General features: G+C 51.2%; 9 non-coding genes across 9 annotated transcripts; all 9 read right to left on the bottom strand.

Moving 5' to 3' along the window:
* Positions 1 to 373: 373 nt before the first annotated feature.
* On the bottom strand, positions 374 to 445 carry TRNAD-GUC (transfer RNA aspartic acid (anticodon GUC)). The gene has a single exon. It is a non-coding gene; the product is annotated as a tRNA-Asp (tRNA).
* A 5,375-nt stretch (positions 446 to 5,820) lies between these two features.
* On the bottom strand, positions 5,821 to 5,892 carry TRNAD-GUC (transfer RNA aspartic acid (anticodon GUC)). Its single transcript has one exon. It is a non-coding gene; the product is annotated as a tRNA-Asp (tRNA).
* Positions 5,893 to 7,288: 1,396 nt separating this feature from the next.
* TRNAD-GUC (transfer RNA aspartic acid (anticodon GUC)) lies at positions 7,289 to 7,360 on the bottom strand. The gene has a single exon. It is a non-coding gene; the product is annotated as a tRNA-Asp (tRNA).
* A 1,397-nt stretch (positions 7,361 to 8,757) lies between these two features.
* Positions 8,758 to 8,829, bottom strand: TRNAD-GUC (transfer RNA aspartic acid (anticodon GUC)). Its single transcript has one exon. It is a non-coding gene; the product is annotated as a tRNA-Asp (tRNA).
* Positions 8,830 to 10,225: 1,396 nt separating this feature from the next.
* On the bottom strand, positions 10,226 to 10,297 carry TRNAD-GUC (transfer RNA aspartic acid (anticodon GUC)). Its single transcript has one exon. It is a non-coding gene; the product is annotated as a tRNA-Asp (tRNA).
* Positions 10,298 to 11,693: 1,396 nt separating this feature from the next.
* TRNAD-GUC (transfer RNA aspartic acid (anticodon GUC)) lies at positions 11,694 to 11,765 on the bottom strand. Its single transcript has one exon. It is a non-coding gene; the product is annotated as a tRNA-Asp (tRNA).
* A 1,396-nt stretch (positions 11,766 to 13,161) lies between these two features.
* TRNAD-GUC (transfer RNA aspartic acid (anticodon GUC)) lies at positions 13,162 to 13,233 on the bottom strand. The gene has a single exon. It is a non-coding gene; the product is annotated as a tRNA-Asp (tRNA).
* Positions 13,234 to 14,630: 1,397 nt separating this feature from the next.
* Positions 14,631 to 14,702, bottom strand: TRNAD-GUC (transfer RNA aspartic acid (anticodon GUC)). Its single transcript has one exon. It is a non-coding gene; the product is annotated as a tRNA-Asp (tRNA).
* Positions 14,703 to 16,098: 1,396 nt separating this feature from the next.
* On the bottom strand, positions 16,099 to 16,170 carry TRNAD-GUC (transfer RNA aspartic acid (anticodon GUC)). Its single transcript has one exon. It is a non-coding gene; the product is annotated as a tRNA-Asp (tRNA).
* Between the last annotated feature and the right edge of the window lie 4,264 nt (positions 16,171 to 20,434).

The following is a 20,434-nucleotide window of genomic DNA, read 5'->3' as shown; positions in this document are numbered from 1 at the left end:
CGGACCGAGGTTAATGATGGGATTAGAGCTAGGGTTAGATGCAGGGAAAGAGTGAGAGTTATAATTAGGGATAAAGCTAACAGGTGATCATTACTCGTCATGTAACATGATACAAAGGGTCAGAAGAGGAACTGATTCAGGGTTACAATTTGGACTTCGCAGACAACAGGAGCACTAAATGGTGCTGAGGGGGACTCAATAAAGTGGACCGGCCGCCTAATGTAAGCAATTGTGCACAAATATTGTACGATGACTAGCGTTGCCGGTGCTTTTTTCTTAAAGAGTCAGTTCTTGGCACCCATTCCCTACTTGACTCAGCCTAATCTTCAAGAATATTTGTCAAGAACTAAAAAAAATCCAGAAAAGGTTTAACCTCCCCGTCGGGGAATTGAACCCCGGTCTCCCGCGTGACAGGCGGGGATACTGACCACTATACTAACGAGGAGACGTGAGGGCATGAAATGAACAGCTGCTGATGTCTGCACAGCATCCAGCGACCACCTAGCTGGCCTAGGGGGTCTCATTTTCCCCCGTCAAACGGCTTGCCCGATCTAAGGCTAATTTCTTTCTTTTTATCGGCACCAGGCTTAAAACTCAGTTTAAGGCGATAGTTCCGGGCTATGTTTGACTCCAGAGTTGAATCTGTCATCCCGCATTTCCTCAGCAAATCAAGCTACCCATCTCAAGTCTCATGAGCTGAGGACGGCAAAGTCCCTGTGGGCTTAGGACAGTCAAAGAAACCCCTGGGCTGCATGCTAAGCCCCTTTTCGGCTTCACTTTCCGAATCCTGCCCTAGCTTGCGATTAGTTTTTTTCTTACTTCTTGCCCCCATCTCCCACCTTGCCTCATGGTCTCCCCTCCTCTGCGCACCTGACAGTTTGCCTGCCCTTCCACTGCCTGTCTCCAGACTTTCCAAGGAGAAAAGGCAAAGCACTAAAGCGGGCCGGGCAACGGGTCAAGTTCCGCTTTCGGCGACTAGCAGGGAGGTAGCGTGGCCGAGCGGTCTAAGGCGCTGGATTAAGGCTCCAGTCTCTTCGGAGGCGTGGGTTCAAATCCCACCGCTGCCACTTTTCCTGGCCTTGCATTTTAAAGAAGAACGTAACGTTGACCTCTTCCTTCATTAGTGCCACCTCTGTCGCAATGAGCAAGCGGATGGTATGCCACACCCTGCAGGAAAAAGGTTTCGCTTCTGACGTCTTGCTTTTCTGGACATCCAGTCTCAAGTTTCCCATCTGGAACGGCGCTCCCTGCTGCTTTGTGAAGGCTTGCTGCAAGAGCCTTCGAAACCCAGGAGCTCTTGCGTTGAGCTGTGACGCGTCCTGGGAAGACCTCCCGTTGCAGCGGAATGAGCCCCACTTCCAGGGCGTGCTGGTAGCAAATTTCCCACAGCCCACAGGGAGCAAACGATCCCAGGTGTGATGTATCACCAGGAGAGGCTGAGATGAGAGTAGGGGTTCACGCGTGTGCCCGGACCGAGGTTAATGATGGGATTAGAGCTAGGGTTAGATGCAGGGAAAGAGTGAGAGTTATAATTAGGGATAAAGCTAACAGGTGATCATTACTCGTCATGTAACATGATACAAAGGGTCAGAAGAGGAACTGATTCAGGGTTACAATTTGGACTTCGCAGACAACAGGAGCACTAAATGGTGCTGAGGGGGACTCAATAAAGTGGACCGGCCGCCTAATGTAAGCAATTGTGCACAAATATTGTACGATGACTAGCGTTGCCGGTGCTTTTTTCTTAAAGAGTCAGTTCTTGGCACCCATTCCCTACTTGACTCAGCCTAATCTTCAAGAATATTTGTCAAGAACTAAAAAAAATCCAGAAAAGGTTTAACCTCCCCGTCGGGGAATTGAACCCCGGTCTCCCGCGTGACAGGTGGCAGGGATACTGACCACTATACTAACGAGGAGACGTGAGGGCATGAAATGAACAGCTGCTGATGTCTGCACAGCATCCAGCGACCACCTAGCTGGCCTAGGGGGTCTCATTTTCCCCCGTCAAACGGCTTGCCCGATCTAAGGCTAATTTCTTTCTTTTTATCGGCACCAGGCTTAAAACTCAGTTTAAGGCGATAGTTCCGGGCTATGTTTGACTCCAGAGTTGAATCTGTCATCCCACTTTTCCTGGCCTTGCATTTTAAAGAAGAACGTAACGTTGACCTCTTCCTTCATTAGTGCCACCTCTGTCGCAATGAGCAAGCGTTTGGTATGCCACACCCTGCAGGAAAAAGGTTTCGCTTCTGACGTCTTGCTTTTCTGGACATCCAGTCTCAAGTTTCCCATCTGGAACGGCGCTCCCTGCTGCTTTGTGAAGGCTTGCTGCAAGAGCCTTCGAAACCCAGGAGCTCTTGCGTTGAGCTGTGACGCGTCCTGGGAAGACCTCCCGTTGCAGCGGAATGAGCCCCACTTCCAGGGCGTGCTGGTAGCAAATTTCCCACAGCCCACAGGGAGCAAACGATCCCAGGTGTGATGTATCACCAGGAGAGGCTGAGATGAGAGTAGGGGTTCACGCGTGTGCCCGGACCGAGGTTAATGATGGGATTAGAGCTAGGGTTAGATGCAGGGAAAGAGTGAGAGTTATAATTAGGGATAAAGCTAACAGGTGATCATTACTCGTCATGTAACATGATACAAAGGGTCAGAAGAGGAACTGATTCAGGGTTACAATTTGGACTTCGCAGACAACAGGAGCACTAAATGGTGCTGAGGGGGACTCAATAAAGTGGACCGGCCGCCTAATGTAAGCAATTGTGCACAAATATTGTACGATGACTAGCGTTGCCGGTGCTTTTTTCTTAAAGAGTCAGTTCTTGGCACCCATTCCCTACTTGACTCAGCCTAATCTTCAAGAATATTTGTCAAGAACTAAAAAAAATCCAGAAAAGGTTTAACCTCCCCGTCGGGGAATTGAACCCCGGTCTCCCGCGTGACAGGTGGGGATACTGACCACTATACTAACGAGGAGACGTGAGGGCATGAAATGAACAGCTGCTGATGTCTGCACAGCATCCAGCGACCACCTAGCTGGCCTAGGGGGTCTCATTTTCCCCCGTCAAACGGCTTGCCCGATCTAAGGCTAATTTCTTTCTTTTTATCGGCACCAGGCTTAAAACTCAGTTTAAGGCGATAGTTCCGGGCTATGTTTGACTCCAGAGTTGAATCTGTCATCCCGCATTTCCTCAGCAAATCAAGCTACCCATCTCAAGTCTCATGAGCTGAGGACGGCAAAGTCCCTGTGGGCTTAGGACAGTCAAAGAAACCCCTGGGCTGCATGCTAAGCCCCTTTTCGGCTTCACTTTCCGAATCCTGCCCTAGCTTGCGATTAGTTTTTTTCTCACTTCTTGCCCCCATCTCCCACCTTGCCTCATGGTCTCCCCTCCTCTGCGCACCTGACAGTTTGCCTGCCCTTCCACTGCCTGTCTCCAGACTTTCCAAGGAGAAAAGGCAAAGCACTAAAGCGGGCCGGGCAACGGGTCAAGTTCCGCTTTCGGCGACTAGCAGGGAGGTAGCGTGGCCGAGCGGTCTAAGGCGCTGGATTAAGGCTCCAGTCTCTTCGGAGGCGTGGGTTCAAATCCCACCGCTGCCACTTTTCCTGGCCTTGCATTTTAAAGAAGAACGTAACGTTGACCTCTTCCTTCATTAGTGCCACCTCTGTCGCAATGAGCAAGCGGATGGTATGCCACACCCTGCAGGAAAAAGGTTTCGCTTCTGACGTCTTGCTTTTCTGGACATCCAGTCTCAAGTTTCCCATCTGGAACGGCGCTCCCTGCTGCTTTGTGAAGGCTTGCTGCAAGAGCCTTCGAAACCCAGGAGCTCTTGCGTTGAGCTGTGACGCGTCCTGGGAAGACCTCCCGTTGCAGCGGAATGAGCCCCACTTCCAGGGCGTGCTGGTAGCAAATTTCCCACAGCCGATAGGGAGCAAACGATCCCAGGTGTGATGTATCACCAGGAGAGGCTGAGATGAGAGTAAGGGTTCACGCGTGTGCCCGGACCGAGGTTAATGATGGGATTAGAGCTAGGGTTAGATGCAGGGAAAGAGTGAGAGTTATAATTAGGGATAAAGCTAACAGGTGATCATTACTCGTCATGTAACATGATACAAAGGGTCAGAAGAGGAACTGATTCAGGGTTACAATTTGGACTTCGCAGACAACAGGAGCACTAAATGGTGCTGAGGGGGACTCAATAAAGTGGACCGGCCGCCTAATGTAAGCAATTGTGCACAAATATTGTACGATGACTAGCGTTGCCGGTGCTTTTTTCTTAAAGAGTCAGTTCTTGGCACCCATTCCCTACTTGACTCAGCCTAATCTTCAAGAATATTTGTCAAGAACTAAAAAAAATCCAGAAAAGGTTTAACCTCCCCGTCGGGGAATTGAACCCACAGGCGGGGATACTGACCACTATACTAACGAGGAGACGTGAGGGCATGAAATGAACAGATGCTGATGTCTGCACAGCATCCAGCGACCACCTAGCTGGCCTAGGGGGTCTCATTTTCCCCCGTCAAACGGCTTGCCCGATCTAAGGCTAATTTCTTTCTTTTTATCGGCACCAGGCTTAAAACTCAGTTTAAGGCGATAGTTCCGGGCTATGTTTGACTCCAGAGTTGAATCTGTCATCCCGCATTTCCTCAGCAAATCAAGCTACCCATCTCAAGTCTCATGAGCTGAGGACGGCAAAGTCCCTGTGGGCTTAGGACAGTCAAAGAAACCCCTGGGCTGCATGCTAAGCCCCTTTTCGGCTTCACTTTCCGAATCCTGCCCTAGCTTGCGATTAGTTTTTTTCTCACTTCTTGCCCCCATCTCCCACCTTGCCTCATGGTCTCCCCTCCTCTGCGCACCTGACAGTTTGCCTGCCCTTCCACTGCCTGTCTCCAGACTTTCCAAGGAGAAAAGGCAAAGCACTAAAGCGGGCCGGGCAACGGGTCAAGTTCCGCTTTCGGCGACTAGCAGGGAGGTAGCGTGGCCGAGCGGTCTAAGGCGCTGGATTAAGGCTCCAGTCTCTTCGGAGGCGTGGGTTCAAATCCCACCGCTGCCACTTTTCCTGGCCTTGCATTTTAAAGAAGAGCGTAACGTTGACCTCTTCCTTCATTAGTGCCACCTCTGTCGCAATGAGCAAGCGGATGGTATGCCACACCCTGCAGGAAAAAGGTTTCGCTTCTGACGTCTTGCTTTTCTGGACATCCAGTCTCAAGTTTACCATCTGGAACGGCGCTCCCTGCTGCTTTGTGAAGGCTTGCTGCAAGAGCCTTCGAAACCCAGGAGCTCTTGCGTTGAGCTGTGACGCGTCCTGGGAAGACCTCCCGTTGCAGCGGAATGAGCCCCACTTCCAGGGCGTGCTGGTAGCAAATTTCCCACAGCCCACAGGGAGCAAACGATCCCAGGTGTGATGTATCACCAGGAGAGGCTGAGATGAGAGTAAGGGTTCACGCGTGTGCCCGGACCGAGGTTAATGATGGGATTAGAGCTAGGGTTAGATGCAGGGAAAGAGTGAGAGTTATAATTAGGGATAAAGCTAACAGGTGATCATTACTCGTCATGTAACATGATACAAAGGGTCAGAAGAGGAACTGATTCAGGGTTACAATTTGGACTTCGCAGACAACAGGAGCACTAAATGGTGCTGAGGGGGACTCAATAAAGTGGACCGGCCGCCTAATGTAAGCAATTGTGCACAAATATTGTACGATGACTAGCGTTGCCGGTGCTTTTTTCTTAAAGAGTCAGTTCTTGGCACCCATTCCCTACTTGACTCAGCCTAATCTTCAAGAATATTTGTCAAGAACTAAAAAAAATCCAGAAAAGGTTTAACCTCCCCGTCGGGGAATTGAACCCCGGTCTCCCGCGTGACAGGCGGGGATACTGACCACTATACTAACGAGGAGACGTGAGGGCATGAAATGAACAGCTGCTGATGTCTGCACAGCATCCAGCGACCACCTAGCTGGCCTAGGGGGTCTCATTTTCCCCCGTCAAACGGCTTGCCCGATCTAAGGCTAATTTCTTTCTTTTTATCGGCACCAGGCTTAAAACTCAGTTTAAGGCGATAGTTCCGGGCTATGTTTGACTCCAGAGTTGAATCTGTCATCCCGCATTTCCTCAGCAAATCAAGCTACCCATCTCAAGTCTCATGAGCTGAGGACGGCAAAGTCCCTGTGGGCTTAGGACAGTCAAAGAAACCCCTGGGCTGCATGCTAAGCCCCTTTTCGGCTTCACTTTCCGAATCCTGCCCTAGCTTGCGATTAGTTTTTTTCTTACTTCTTGCCCCCATCTCCCACCTTGCCTCATGGTCTCCCCTCCTCTGCGCACCTGACAGTTTGCCTGCCCTTCCACTGCCTGTCTCCAGACTTTCCAAGGAGAAAAGGCAAAACACTAAAGCGGGCCGGGCAACGGGTCAAGTTCCGCTTTCGGCGACTAGCAGGGAGGTAGCGTGGCCGAGCGGTCTAAGGCGCTGGATTAAGGCTCCAGTCTCTTCGGAGGCGTGGGTTCAAATCCCACCGCTGCCACTTTTCCTGGCCTTGCATTTTAAAGAAGAACGTAACGTTGACCTCTTCCTTCATTAGTGCCACCTCTGTCGCAATGAGCAAGCGGATGGTATGCCACACCCTGCAGGAAAAAGGTTTCGCTTCTGACGTCTTGCTTTTCTGGACATCCAGTCTCAAGTTTCCCATCTGGAACGGCGCTCCCTGCTGCTTTGTGAAGGCTTGCTGCAAGAGCCTTCGAAACCCAGGAGCTCTTGCGTTGAGCTGTGACGCGTCCTGGGAAGACCTCCCGTTGCAGCGGAATGAGCCCCACTTCCAGGGCGTGCTGGTAGCAAATTTCCCACAGCCCACAGGGAGCAAACGATCCCAGGTGTGATGTATCACCAGGAGAGGCTGAGATGAGAGTAAGGGTTCACGCGTGTGCCCGGACCGAGGTTAATGATGGGATTAGAGCTAGGGTTAGATGCAGGGAAAGAGTGAGAGTTATAATTAGGGATAAAGCTAACAGGTGATCATTACTCGTCATGTAACATGATACAAAGGGTCAGAAGAGGAACTGATTCAGGGTTACAATTTGGACTTCGCAGACAACAGGAGCACTAAATGGTGCTGAGGGGGACTCAATAAAGTGGACCGGCCGCCTAATGTAAGCAATTGTGCACAAATATTGTACGATGACTAGCGTTGCCGGTGCTTTTTTCTTAAAGAGTCAGTTCTTGGCACCCATTCCCTACTTGACTCAGCCTAATCTTCAAGAATATTTGTCAAGAACTAAAAAAAATCCAGAAAAGGTTTAACCTCCCCGTCGGGGAATTGAACCCCGGTCTCCCGCGTGACAGGCGGGGATACTGACCACTATACTAACGAGGAGACGTGAGGGCATGAAATGAACAGCTGCTGATGTCTGCACAGCATCCAGCGACCACCTAGCTGGCCTAGGGGGGTCTCATTTTCCCCCGTCAAACGGCTTGCCCGATCTAAGGCTAATTTCTTTCTTTTTATCGGCACCAGGCTTAAAACTCAGTTTAAGGCGATAGTTCCGGGCTATGTTTGACTCCAGAGTTGAATCTGTCATCCCGCATTTCCTCAGCAAATCAAGCTACCCATCTCAAGTCTCATGAGCTGAGGGCGGCAAAGTCCCTGTGGGCTTAGGACAGTCAAAGAAACCCCTGGGCTGCATGCTAAGCCCCTTTTCGGCTTCACTTTCCGAATCCTGCCCTAGCTTGCGATTAGTTTTTTTCTCACTTCTTGCCCCCATCTCCCACCTTGCCTCATGGTCTCCCCTCCTCTGCGCACCTGACAGTTTGCCTGCCCTTCCATTGCCTGTCTCCAGACTTTCCAAGGAGAAAAGGCAAAGCACTAAAGCGGGCCGGGCAACGGGTCAAGTTCCGCTTTCGGCGACTAGCAGGGAGGTAGCGTGGCCGAGCGGTCTAAGGCGCTGGATTAAGGCTCCAGTCTCTTCGGAGGCGTGGGTTCAAATCCCACCGCTGCCACTTTTCCTGGCCTTGCATTTTAAAGAAGAACGTAACGTTGACCTCTTCCTTCATTAGTGCCACCTCTGTCGCAATGAGCAAGCGGATGGTATGCCACACCCTGCAGGAAAAAGGTTTCGCTTCTGACGTCTTGCTTTTCTGGACATCCAGTCTCAAGTTTCCCATCTGGAACGGCGCTCCCTGCTGCTTTGTGAAGGCTTGCTGCAAGAGCCTTCGAAACCCAGGAGCTCTTGCGTTGAGCTGTGACGCGTCCTGGGAAGACCTCCCGTTGCAGCGGAATGAGCCCCACTTCCAGGGCGTGCTGGTAGCAAATTTCCCACAGCCCACAGGGAGCAAACGATCCCAGGTGTGATGTATCACCAGGAGAGGCTGAGATGAGAGTAAGGGTTCACGCGTGTGCCCGGACCGAGGTTAATGATGGGATTAGAGCTAGGGTTAGATGCAGGGAAAGAGTGAGAGTTATAATTAGGGATAAAGCTAACAGGTGATCATTACTCGTCATGTAACATGATACAAAGGGTCAGAAGAGGAACTGATTCAGGGTTACAATTTGGACTTCGCAGACAACAGGAGCACTAAATGGTGCTGAGGGGGACTCAATAAAGTGGACCGGCCGCCTAATGTAAGCAATTGTGCACAAATATTGTACGATGACTAGCGTTGCCGGTGCTTTTTTCTTAAAGAGTCAGTTCTTGGCACCCATTCCCTACTTGACTCAGCCTAATCTTCAAGAATATTTGTCAAGAACTAAAAAAAATCCAGAAAAGGTTTAACCTCCCCGTCGGGGAATTGAACCCCGGTCTCCCGCGTGACAGGCGGGGATACTGACCACTATACTAACGAGGAGACGTGAGGGCATGAAATGAACAGCTGCTGATGTCTGCACAGCATCCAGCGACCACCTAGCTGGCCTAGGGGGTCTCATTTTCCCCCGTCAAACGGCTTGCCCGATCTAAGGCTAATTTCTTTCTTTTTATCGGCACCAGGCTTAAAACTCAGTTTAAGGCGATAGTTCCGGGCTATGTTTGACTCCAGAGTTGAATCTGTCATCCCGCATTTCCTCAGCAAATCAAGCTACCCATCTCAAGTCTCATGAGCTGAGGACGGCAAAGTCCCTGTGGGCTTAGGACAGTCAAAGAAACCCCTGGGCTGCATGCTAAGCCCCTTTTCGGCTTCACTTTCCGAATCCTGCCCTAGCTTGCGATTAGTTTTTTTCTTACTTCTTGCCCCCATCTCCCACCTTGCCTCATGGTCTCCCCTCCTCTGCGCACCTGACAGTTTGCCTGCCCTTCCACTGCCTGTCTCCAGACTTTCCAAGGAGAAAAGGCAAAACACTAAAGCGGGCCGGGCAACGGGTCAAGTTCCGCTTTCGGCGACTAGCAGGGAGGTAGCGTGGCCGAGCGGTCTAAGGCGCTGGATTAAGGCTCCAGTCTCTTCGGAGGCGTGGGTTCAAATCCCACCGCTGCCACTTTTCCTGGCCTTGCATTTTAAAGAAGAACGTAACGTTGACCTCTTCCTTCATTAGTGCCACCTCTGTCGCAATGAGCAAGCGGATGGTATGCCACACCCTGCAGGAAAAAGGTTTCGCTTCTGACGTCTTGCTTTTCTGGACATCCAGTCTCAAGTTTCCCATCTGGAACGGCGCTCCCTGCTGCTTTGTGAAGGCTTGCTGCAAGAGCCTTCGAAACCCAGGAGCTCTTGCGTTGAGCTGTGACGCGTCCTGGGAAGACCTCCCGTTGCAGCGGAATGAGCCCCACTTCCAGGGCGTGCTGGTAGCAAATTTCCCACAGCCCACAGGGAGCAAACGATCCCAGGTGTGATGTATCACCAGGAGAGGCTGAGATGAGAGTAAGGGTTCACGCGTGTGCCCGGACCGAGGTTAATGATGGGATTAGAGCTAGGGTTAGATGCAGGGAAAGAGTGAGAGTTATAATTAGGGATAAAGCTAACAGGTGATCATTACTCGTCATGTAACATGATACAAAGGGTCAGAAGAGGAACTGATTCAGGGTTACAATTTGGACTTCGCAGACAACAGGAGCACTAAATGGTGCTGAGGGGGACTCAATAAAGTGGACCGGCCGCCTAATGTAAGCAATTGTGCACAAATATTGTACGATGACTAGCGTTGCCGGTGCTTTTTTCTTAAAGAGTCAGTTCTTGGCACCCATTCCCTACTTGACTCAGCCTAATCTTCAAGAATATTTGTCAAGAACTAAAAAAAATCCAGAAAAGGTTTAACCTCCCCGTCGGGGAATTGAACCCCGGTCTCCCGCGTGACAGGCGGGGATACTGACCACTATACTAACGAGGAGACGTGAGGGCATGAAATGAACAGCTGCTGATGTCTGCACAGCATCCAGCGACCACCTAGCTGGCCTAGGGGGTCTCATTTTCCCCCGTCAAACGGCTTGCCCGATCTAAGGCTAATTTCTTTCTTTTTATCGGCACCAGGCTTAAAACTCAGTTTAAGGCGATAGTTCCGGGCTATGTTTGACTCCAGAGTTGAATCTGTCATCCCGCATTTCCTCAGCAAATCAAGCTACCCATCTCAAGTCTCATGAGCTGAGGACGGCAAAGTCCCTGTGGGCTTAGGACAGTCAAAGAAACCCCTGGGCTGCATGCTAAGCCCCTTTTCGGCTTCACTTTCCGAATCCTGCCCTAGCTTGCGATTAGTTTTTTTCTTACTTCTTGCCCCCATCTCCCACCTTGCCTCATGGTCTCCCCTCCTCTGCGCACCTGACAGTTTGCCTGCCCTTCCACTGCCTGTCTCCAGACTTTCCAAGGAGAAAAGGCAAAGCACTAAAGCGGGCCGGGCAACGGGTCAAGTTCCGCTTTCGGCGACTAGCAGGGAGGTAGCGTGGCCGAGCGGTCTAAGGCGCTGGATTAAGGCTCCAGTCTCTTCGGAGGCGTGGGTTCAAATCCCACCGCTGCCACTTTTCCTGGCCTTGCATTTTAAAGAAGAACGTAACGTTGACCTCTTCCTTCATTAGTGCCACCTCTGTCGCAATGAGCAAGCGGATGGTATGCCACACCCTGCAGGAAAAAGGTTTCGCTTCTGACGTCTTGCTTTTCTGGACATCCAGTCTCAAGTTTCCCATCTGGAACGGCGCTCCCTGCTGCTTTGTGAAGGCTTGCTGCAAGAGCCTTCGAAACCCAGGAGCTCTTGCGTTGAGCTGTGACGCGTCCTGGGAAGACCTCCCGTTGCAGCGGAATGAGCCCCACTTCCAGGGCGTGCTGGTAGCAAATTTCCCACAGCCCACAGGGAGCAAACGATCCCAGGTGTGATGTATCACCAGGAGAGGCTGAGATGAGAGTAGGGGTTCACGCGTGTGCCCGGACCGAGGTTAATGATGGGATTAGAGCTAGGGTTAGATGCAGGGAAAGAGTGAGAGTTATAATTAGGGATAAAGCTAACAGGTGATCATTACTCGTCATGTAACATGATACAAAGGGTCAGAAGAGGAACTGATTCAGGGTTACAATTTGGACTTCGCAGACAACAGGAGCACTAAATGGTGCTGAGGGGGACTCAATAAAGTGGACCGGCCGCCTAATGTAAGCAATTGTGCACAAATATTGTACGATGACTAGCGTTGCCGGTGCTTTTTTCTTAAAGAGTCAGTTCTTGGCACCCATTCCCTACTTGACTCAGCCTAATCTTCAAGAATATTTGTCAAGAACTAAAAAAAATCCAGAAAAGGTTTAACCTCCCCGTCGGGGAATTGAACCCCGGTCTCCCGCGTGACAGGCGGGGATACTGACCACTATACTAACGAGGAGACGTGAGGGCATGAAATGAACAGCTGCTGATGTCTGCACAGCATCCAGCGACCACCTAGCTGGCCTAGGGGGTCTCATTTTCCCCCGTCAAACGGCTTGCCCGATCTAAGGCTAATTTCTTTCTTTTTATCGGCACCAGGCTTAAAACTCAGTTTAAGGCGATAGTTCCGGGCTATGTTTGACTCCAGAGTTGAATCTGTCATCCCGCATTTCCTCAGCAAATCAAGCTACCCATCTCAAGTCTCATGAGCTGAGGACGGCAAAGTCCCTGTGGGCTTAGGACAGTCAAAGAAACCCCTGGGCTGCATGCTAAGCCCCTTTTCGGCTTCACTTTCCGAATCCTGCCCTAGCTTGCGATTAGTTTTTTTCTTACTTCTTGCCCCCATCTCCCACCTTGCCTCATGGTCTCCCCTCCTCTGCGCACCTGACAGTTTGCCTGCCCTTCCACTGCCTGTCTCCAGACTTTCCAAGGAGAAAAGGCAAAACACTAAAGCGGGCCGGGCAACGGGTCAAGTTCCGCTTTCGGCGACTAGCAGGGAGGTAGCGTGGCCGAGCGGTCTAAGGCGCTGGATTAAGGCTCCAGTCTCTTCGGAGGCGTGGGTTCAAATCCCACCGCTGCCACTTTTCCTGGCCTTGCATTTTAAAGAAGAACGTAACGTTGACCTCTTCCTTCATTAGTGCCACCTCTGTCGCAATGAGCAAGCGGATGGTATGCCACACCCTGCAGGAAAAAGGTTTCGCTTCTGACGTCTTGCTTTTCTGGACATCCAGTCTCAAGTTTCCCATCTGGAACGGCGCTCCCTGCTGCTTTGTGAAGGCTTGCTGCAAGAGCCTTCGAAACCCAGGAGCTCTTGCGTTGAGCTGTGACGCGTCCTGGGAAGACCTCCCGTTGCAGCGGAATGAGCCCCACTTCCAGGGCGTGCTGGTAGCAAATTTCCCACAGCCCACAGGGAGCAAACGATCCCAGGTGTGATGTATCACCAGGAGAGGCTGAGATGAGAGTAAGGGTTCACGCGTGTGCCCGGACCGAGGTTAATGATGGGATTAGAGCTAGGGTTAGATGCAGGGAAAGAGTGAGAGTTATAATTAGGGATAAAGCTAACAGGTGATCATTACTCGTCATGTAACATGATACAAAGGGTCAGAAGAGGAACTGATTCAGGGTTACAATTTGGACTTCGCAGACAACAGGAGCACTAAATGGTGCTGAGGGGGACTCAATAAAGTGGACCGGCCGCCTAATGTAAGCAATTGTGCACAAATATTGTACGATGACTAGCGTTGCCGGTGCTTTTTTCTTAAAGAGTCAGTTCTTGGCACCCATTCCCTACTTGACTCAGCCTAATCTTCAAGAATATTTGTCAAGAACTAAAAAAAATCCAGAAAAGGTTTAACCTCCCCGTCGGGGAATTGAACCCCGGTCTCCCGCGTGACAGGCGGGGATACTGACCACTATACTAACGAGGAGACGTGAGGGCATGAAATGAACAGCTGCTGATGTCTGCACAGCATCCAGCGACCACCTAGCTGGCCTAGGGGGGTCTCATTTTCCCCCGTCAAACGGCTTGCCCGATCTAAGGCTAATTTCTTTCTTTTTATCGGCACCAGGCTTAAAACTCAGTTTAAGGCGATAGTTCCGGGCTATGTTTGACTCCAGAGTTGAATCTGTCATCCCGCATTTCCTCAGCAAATCAAGCTACCCATCTCAAGTCTCATGAGCTGAGGGCGGCAAAGTCCCTGTGGGCTTAGGACAGTCAAAGAAACCCCTGGGCTGCATGCTAAGCCCCTTTTCGGCTTCACTTTCCGAATCCTGCCCTAGCTTGCGATTAGTTTTTTTCTCACTTCTTGCCCCCATCTCCCACCTTGCCTCATGGTCTCCCCTCCTCTGCGCACCTGACAGTTTGCCTGCCCTTCCATTGCCTGTCTCCAGACTTTCCAAGGAGAAAAGGCAAAGCACTAAAGCGGGCCGGGCAACGGGTCAAGTTCCGCTTTCGGCGACTAGCAGGGAGGTAGCGTGGCCGAGCGGTCTAAGGCGCTGGATTAAGGCTCCAGTCTCTTCGGAGGCGTGGGTTCAAATCCCACCGCTGCCACTTTTCCTGGCCTTGCATTTTAAAGAAGAACGTAACGTTGACCTCTTCCTTCATTAGTGCCACCTCTGTCGCAATGAGCAAGCGGATGGTATGCCACACCCTGCAGGAAAAAGGTTTCGCTTCTGACGTCTTGCTTTTCTGGACATCCAGTCTCAAGTTTCCCATCTGGAACGGCGCTCCCTGCTGCTTTGTGAAGGCTTGCTGCAAGAGCCTTCGAAACCCAGGAGCTCTTGCGTTGAGCTGTGACGCGTCCTGGGAAGACCTCCCGTTGCAGCGGAATGAGCCCCACTTCCAGGGCGTGCTGGTAGCAAATTTCCCACAGCCCACAGGGAGCAAACGATCCCAGGTGTGATGTATCACCAGGAGAGGCTGAGATGAGAGTAAGGGTTCACGCGTGTGCCCGGACCGAGGTTAATGATGGGATTAGAGCTAGGGTTAGATGCAGGGAAAGAGTGAGAGTTATAATTAGGGATAAAGCTAACAGGTGATCATTACTCGTCATGTAACATGATACAAAGGGTCAGAAGAGGAACTGATTCAGGGTTACAATTTGGACTTCGCAGACAACAGGAGCACTAAATGGTGCTGAGGGGGACTCAATAAAGTGGACCGGCCGCCTAATGTAAGCAATTGTGCACAAATATTGTACGATGACTAGCGTTGCCGGTGCTTTTTTCTTAAAGAGTCAGTTCTTGGCACCCATTCCCTACTTGACTCAGCCTAATCTTCAAGAATATTTGTCAAGAACTAAAAAAAATCCAGAAAAGGTTTAACCTCCCCGTCGGGGAATTGAACCCCGGTCTCCCGCGTGACAGGCGGGGATACTGACCACTATACTAACGAGGAGACGTGAGGGCATGAAATGAACAGCTGCTGATGTCTGCACAGCATCCAGCGACCACCTAGCTGGCCTAGGGGGTCTCATTTTCCCCCGTCAAACGGCTTGCCCGATCTAAGGCTAATTTCTTTCTTTTTATCGGCACCAGGCTTAAAACTCAGTTTAAGGCGATAGTTCCGGGCTATGTTTGACTCCAGAGTTGAATCTGTCATCCCGCATTTCCTCAGCAAATCAAGCTACCCATCTCAAGTCTCATGAGCTGAGGACGGCAAAGTCCCTGTGGGCTTAGGACAGTCAAAGAAACCCCTGGGCTGCATGCTAAGCCCCTTTTCGGCTTCACTTTCCGAATCCTGCCCTAGCTTGCGATTAGTTTTTTTCTTACTTCTTGCCCCCATCTCCCACCTTGCCTCATGGTCTCCCCTCCTCTGCGCACCTGACAGTTTGCCTGCCCTTCCACTGCCTGTCTCCAGACTTTCCAAGGAGAAAAGGCAAAACACTAAAGCGGGCCGGGCAACGGGTCAAGTTCCGCTTTCGGCGACTAGCAGGGAGGTAGCGTGGCCGAGCGGTCTAAGGCGCTGGATTAAGGCTCCAGTCTCTTCGGAGGCGTGGGTTCAAATCCCACCGCTGCCACTTTTCCTGGCCTTGCATTTTAAAGAAGAACGTAACGTTGACCTCTTCCTTCATTAGTGCCACCTCTGTCGCAATGAGCAAGCGGATGGTATGCCACACCCTGCAGGAAAAAGGTTTCGCTTCTGACGTCTTGCTTTTCTGGACATCCAGTCTCAAGTTTCCCATCTGGAACGGCGCTCCCTGCTGCTTTGTGAAGGCTTGCTGCAAGAGCCTTCGAAACCCAGGAGCTCTTGCGTTGAGCTGTGACGCGTCCTGGGAAGACCTCCCGTTGCAGCGGAATGAGCCCCACTTCCAGGGCGTGCTGGTAGCAAATTTCCCACAGCCCACAGGGAGCAAACGATCCCAGGTGTGATGTATCACCAGGAGAGGCTGAGATGAGAGTAAGGGTTCACGCGTGTGCCCGGACCGAGGTTAATGATGGGATTAGAGCTAGGGTTAGATGCAGGGAAAGAGTGAGAGTTATAATTAGGGATAAAGCTAACAGGTGATCATTACTCGTCATGTAACATGATACAAAGGGTCAGAAGAGGAACTGATTCAGGGTTACAATTTGGACTTCGCAGACAACAGGAGCACTAAATGGTGCTGAGGGGGACTCAATAAAGTGGACCGGCCGCCTAATGTAAGCAATTGTGCACAAATATTGTACGATGACTAGCGTTGCCGGTGCTTTTTTCTTAAAGAGTCAGTTCTTGGCACCCATTCCCTACTTGACTCAGCCTAATCTTCAAGAATATTTGTCAAGAACTAAAAAAAATCCAGAAAAGGTTTAACCTCCCCGTCGGGGAATTGAACCCCGGTCTCCCGCGTGACAGGCGGGGATACTGACCACTATACTAACGAGGAGACGTGAGGGCATGAAATGAACAGCTGCTGATGTCTGCACAGCATCCAGCGACCACCTAGCTGGCCTAGGGGGTCTCATTTTCCCCCGTCAAACGGCTTGCCCGATCTAAGGCTAATTTCTTTCTTTTTATCGGCACCAGGCTTAAAACTCAGTTTAAGGCGATAGTTCCGGGCTATGTTTGACTCCAGAGTTGAATCTGTCATCCCGCATTTCCTCAGCAAATCAAGCTACCCATCTCAAGTCTCATGAGCTGAGGACGGCAAAGTCCCTGTGGGCTTAGGACAGTCAAAGAAACCCCTGGGCTGCATGCTAAGCCCCTTTTCGGCTTCACTTTCCGAATCCTGCCCTAGCTTGCGATTAGTTTTTTTCTTACTTCTTGCCCCCATCTCCCACCTTGCCTCATGGTCTCCCCTCCTCTGCGCACCTGACAGTTTGCCTGCCCTTCCACTGCCTGTCTCCAGACTTTCCAAGGAGAAAAGGCAAAGCACTAAAGCGGGCCGGGCAACGGGTCAAGTTCCGCTTTCGGCGACTAGCAGGGAGGTAGCGTGGCCGAGCGGTCTAAGGCGCTGGATTAAGGCTCCAGTCTCTTCGGAGGCGTGGGTTCAAATCCCACCGCTGCCACTTTTCCTGGCCTTGCATTTTAAAGAAGAACGTAACGTTGACCTCTTCCTTCATTAGTGCCACCTCTGTCGCAATGAGCAAGCGGATGGTATGCCACACCCTGCAGGAAAAAGGTTTCGCTTCTGACGTCTTGCTTTTCTGGACATCCAGTCTCAAGTTTCCCATCTGGAACGGCGCTCCCTGCTGCTTTGTGAAGGCTTGCTGCAAGAGCCTTCGAAACCCAGGAGCTCTTGCGTTGAGCTGTGACGCGTCCTGGGAAGACCTCCCGTTGCAGCGGAATGAGCCCCACTTCCAGGGCGTGCTGGTAGCAAATTTCCCACAGCCCACAGGGAGCAAACGATCCCAGGTGTGATGTATCACCAGGAGAGGCTGAGATGAGAGTAGGGGTTCACGCGTGTGCCCGGACCGAGGTTAATGATGGGATTAGAGCTAGGGTTAGATGCAGGGAAAGAGTGAGAGTTATAATTAGGGATAAAGCTAACAGGTGATCATTACTCGTCATGTAACATGATACAAAGGGTCAGAAGAGGAACTGATTCAGGGTTACAATTTGGACTTCGCAGACAACAGGAGCACTAAATGGTGCTGAGGGGGACTCAATAAAGTGGACCGGCCGCCTAATGTAAGCAATTGTGCACAAATATTGTACGATGACTAGCGTTGCCGGTGCTTTTTTCTTAAAGAGTCAGTTCTTGGCACCCATTCCCTACTTGACTCAGCCTAATCTTCAAGAATATTTGTCAAGAACTAAAAAAAATCCAGAAAAGGTTTAACCTCCCCGTCGGGGAATTGAACCCCGGTCTCCCGCGTGACAGGTGGGGATACTGACCACTATACTAACGAGGAGACGTGAGGGCATGAAATGAACAGCTGCTGATGTCTGCACAGCATCCAGCGACCACCTAGCTGGCCTAGGGGGTCTCATTTTCCCCCGTCAAACGGCTTGCCCGATCTAAGGCTAATTTCTTTCTTTTTATCGGCACCAGGCTTAAAACTCAGTTTAAGGCGATAGTTCCGGGCTATGTTTGACTCCAGAGTTGAATCTGTCATCCCGCATTTCCTCAGCAAATCAAGCTACCCATCTCAAGTCTCATGAGCTGAGGACGGCAAAGTCCCTGTGGGCTTAGGACAGTCAAAGAAACCCCTGGGCTGCATGCTAAGCCCCTTTTCGGCTTCACTTTCCGAATCCTGCCCTAGCTTGCGATTAGTTTTTTTCTCACTTCTTGCCCCCATCTCCCACCTTGCCTCATGGTCTCCCCTCCTCTGCGCACCTGACAGTTTGCCTGCCCTTCCACTGCCTGTCTCCAGACTTTCCAAGGAGAAAAGGCAAAGCACTAAAGCGGGCCGGGCAACGGGTCAAGTTCCGCTTTCGGCGACTAGCAGGGAGGTAGCGTGGCCGAGCGGTCTAAGGCGCTGGATTAAGGCTCCAGTCTCTTCGGAGGCGTGGGTTCAAATCCCACCGCTGCCACTTTTCCTGGCCTTGCATTTTAAAGAAGAACGTAACGTTGACCTCTTCCTTCATTAGTGCCACCTCTGTCGCAATGAGCAAGCGGATGGTATGCCACACCCTGCAGGAAAAAGGTTTCGCTTCTGACGTCTTGCTTTTCTGGACATCCAGTCTCAAGTTTCCCATCTGGAACGGCGCTCCCTGCTGCTTTGTGAAGGCTTGCTGCAAGAGCCTTCGAAACCCAGGAGCTCTTGCGTTGAGCTGTGACGCGTCCTGGGAAGACCTCCCGTTGCAGCGGAATGAGCCCCACTTCCAGGGCGTGCTGGTAGCAAATTTCCCACAGCCCACAGGGAGCAAACGATCCCAGGTGTGATGTATCACCAGGAGAGGCTGAGATGAGAGTAAGGGTTCACGCGTGTGCCCGGACCGAGGTTAATGATGGGATTAGAGCTAGGGTTAGATGCAGGGAAAGAGTGAGAGTTATAATTAGGGATAAAGCTAACAGGTGATCATTACTCGTCATGTAACATGATACAAAGGGTCAGAAGAGGAACTGATTCAGGGTTACAATTTGGACTTCGCAGACAACAGGAGCACTAAATGGTGCTGAGGGGGACTCAATAAAGTGGACCGGCCGCCTAATGTAAGCAATTGTGCACAAATATTGTACGATGACTAGCGTTGCCGGTGCTTTTTTCTTAAAGAGTCAGTTCTTGGCACCCATTCCCTACTTGACTCAGCCTAATCTTCAAGAATATTTGTCAAGAACTAAAAAAAATCCAGAAAAGGTTTAACCTCCCCGTCAGGGAATTGAACCCCGGTCTCCCGCGTGACAGGCGGGGATACTGACCACTATACTAACGAGGAGACGTGAGGGCATGAAATGAACAGCTGCTGATGTCTGCACAGCATCCAGCGACCACCTAGCTGGCCTAGGGGGTCTCATTTTCCCCCGTCAAACGGCTTGCCCGATCTAAGGCTAATTTCTTTCTTTTTATCGGCACCAGGCTTAAAACTCAGTTTAAGGCGATAGTTCCGGGCTATGTTTGACTCCAGAGTTGAATCTGTCATCCCGCATTTCCTCAGCAAATCAAGCTACCCATCTCAAGTCTCATGAGCTGAGGACGGCAAAGTCCCTGTGGGCTTAGGACAGTCAAAGAAACCCCTGGGCTGCATGCTAAGCCCCTTTTCGGCTTCACTTTCCGAATCCTGCCCTAGCTTGCGATTAGTTTTTTTCTTACTTCTTGCCCCCATCTCCCACCTTGCCTCATGGTCTCCCCTCCTCTGCGCACCTGACAGTTTGCCTGCCCTTCCACTGCCTGTCTCCAGACTTTCCAAGGAGAAAAGGCAAAGCACTAAAGCGGGCCGGGCAACGGGTCAAGTTCCGCTTTCGGCGACTAGCAGGGAGGTAGCGTGGCCGAGCGGTCTAAGGCGCTGGATTAAGGCTCCAGTCTCTTCGGAGGCGTGGGTTCAAATCCCACCGCTGCCACTTTTCCTGGCCTTGCATTTTAAAGAAGAACGTAACGTTGACCTCTTCCTTCATTAGTGCCACCTCTGTCGCAATGAGCAAGCGGATGGTATGCCACACCCTGCAGGAAAAAGGTTTCGCTTCTGACGTCTTGCTTTTCTGGACATCCAGTCTCAAGTTTCCCATCTGGAACGGCGCTCCCTGCTGCTTTGTGAAGGCTTGCTGCAAGAGCCTTCGAAACCCAGGAGCTCTTGCGTTGAGCTGTGACGCGTCCTGGGAAGACCTCCCGTTGCAGCGGAATGAGCCCCACTTCCAGGGCGTGCTGGTAGCAAATTTCCCACAGCCCACAGGGAGCAAACGATCCCAGGTGTGATGTATCACCAGGAGAGGCTGAGATGAGAGTAGGGGTTCACGCGTGTGCCCGGACCGAGGTTAATGATGGGATTAGAGCTAGGGTTAGATGCAGGGAAAGAGTGAGAGTTATAATTAGGGATAAAGCTAACAGGTGATCATTACTCGTCATGTAACATGATACAAAGGGTCAGAAGAGGAACTGATTCAGGGTTACAATTTGGACTTCGCAGACAACAGGAGCACTAAATGGTGCTGAGGGGGACTCAATAAAGTGGACCGGCCGCCTAATGTAAGCAATTGTGCACAAATATTGTACGATGACTAGCGTTGCCGGTGCTTTTTTCTTAAAGAGTCAGTTCTTGGCACCCATTCC

Source organism: Ambystoma mexicanum, chromosome 1p, assembly GCF_040938575.1.
Source record: "Ambystoma mexicanum isolate Mex_15411 chromosome 1p, UKY_AmexF1_1, whole genome shotgun sequence".
Taxonomy (NCBI): domain Eukaryota; kingdom Metazoa; phylum Chordata; class Amphibia; order Caudata; family Ambystomatidae; genus Ambystoma; species Ambystoma mexicanum.
This window is presented reverse-complemented; position numbering and strand designations above follow the sequence as displayed.